Here is a 1,574-nt window from a genome sequence, read left to right on the forward strand (position 1 = left end):
CCAGTGTGTTGTCCAAAGCTCCCACAAATATTGTATTGATGGGTATCCAATTAAATTCCCCAAATAGTACATAACTGAACTGTGGTTATATAAGAGAATATCCAAGGTAAAAATTCAAACACAATAAAGTATTAAGAGGTAAATGGGCATGATGCCTGCAACCTATTCCTAGGAAGTCCAGTAACAAAGGAAAAACATATAGGAGGTGAGAAGTTGGGGGAGGAGAGGTAGAGCCAATGGGGAAAATGCTACATGTGGTTGAATCTGGGTAAAAAGTATATGGGAGCTTGTTGTACTCTCCTTAAAACTTTTGTAAGTCTGAAACAACTTCAGAATAAAAAGCAAAAAGCAGGGCTCCCTGCTCAGCAGAGAGCCTGCTTCACCCTCTCCCTCTGCTGCTCCCCCTGCTTGTTCTCGCTCTCTCTCTCTCTCTCTCTCTCTCTCTGTAAAATAAATAGATAAAATCTTAAAAAAAAAAAAAGCAAAAAGCAAGCAAACACAAATCTTTCTAAAGGAAGTTCTGGTCCCTCTCTTATTAAGTGCGGCCCCCAATCCCCTCCAACCCCCAAGTGCAATAGAAGCATCACCTGGCACTTAATAGGTACACCTTAAATATTTCTTCTTGGGGCCACAAGATTAGGAGCCAGATTTATATTTCATTGATTTTTTTTTTGACCATGTGTATTTCCTTTTTTTTTTTTTTCAAGTACTCAATAATTTATTTTTAAGCTAAGTGTGCCTATTGAAATGTGGAAGACTGCTTCGGCATAAAAAGAATCACACTTCAAACTAAATAACGAATGTGTTATTTCTCTCCTAATTTTTAAAATATGAACATTCTGTAATTCAGTCATGGGGCCCTTTTACTTCCAGGTGACTTCTTCATTGGGTCTCAATTCCCTTTTAAACAACAAATTTTTGTTCCGGAAGGCAGTCAGCTTTTCATCATTCTTTCTGTCTAGATAACATCCAAGGACAAACCCATGGGCACAAGTATATGTACCCAGTGGTCACGAACAATCTGAATTACGTTCATCCTGAGTGCTGCGGCCTTGATGTCAAAAACGACCCCACGACCAAGGGCAGTGACGACCCAACCACCGGCGCCCTGACCATGTGTATTTCCTTTTGAAAAAAGTTTAATAAAATCAGTATGAATCAATAAATACCAGTTCCCTTTTATCCTTCACAAAATTGCTGAATGGGAGCTGGAAGTGACCATAGGGGTTATGCGGCTTGCCCAAGTTACCCCAAACAGCTGTGACTCTGGCTGCCTTATTTTTTTTTAATTGAGGGGAAATTCACATAACATAACATTGGCCATTTTGAAGTAAACAATGTGGCATTTGTTACATTCACCAATGATAACGCAACTCTCATCGCTATCTAGTTCCAAAACATTTTCATCACCCCAAAAGGAAACCCCACATCCATTAAGTAGTCACTTTCCAACCCCCAGCCTCTGGCAACCACCAGTCTACTCTCCATCCCTATGGACTTGCCTGTTCTGGACATTTCATATACATGGAAACCTACACTGTGTGGCCTTCTGTGTCTGGCTTCTTTCTCTCAGC

The 1,574-nt window shown here is 40.3% G+C and overlaps 1 pseudogene; it reads right to left on the minus strand.

Moving 5' to 3' along the window:
• Positions 1 to 815: 815 nt before the first annotated feature.
• LOC114219166 (NADH dehydrogenase [ubiquinone] 1 beta subcomplex subunit 1 pseudogene) lies at positions 816 to 1,047 on the minus strand (annotated as a pseudogene).
• Between the last annotated feature and the right edge of the window lie 527 nt (positions 1,048 to 1,574).

The sequence above is a fragment of the Eumetopias jubatus genome, unplaced genomic scaffold (genome assembly GCF_037043125.1).
Source record: "Eumetopias jubatus isolate StellerSeaLion01/CBP00866 unplaced genomic scaffold, mEumJub1_p1.0 scaffold_16, whole genome shotgun sequence".
Taxonomy (NCBI): domain Eukaryota; kingdom Metazoa; phylum Chordata; class Mammalia; order Carnivora; family Otariidae; genus Eumetopias; species Eumetopias jubatus.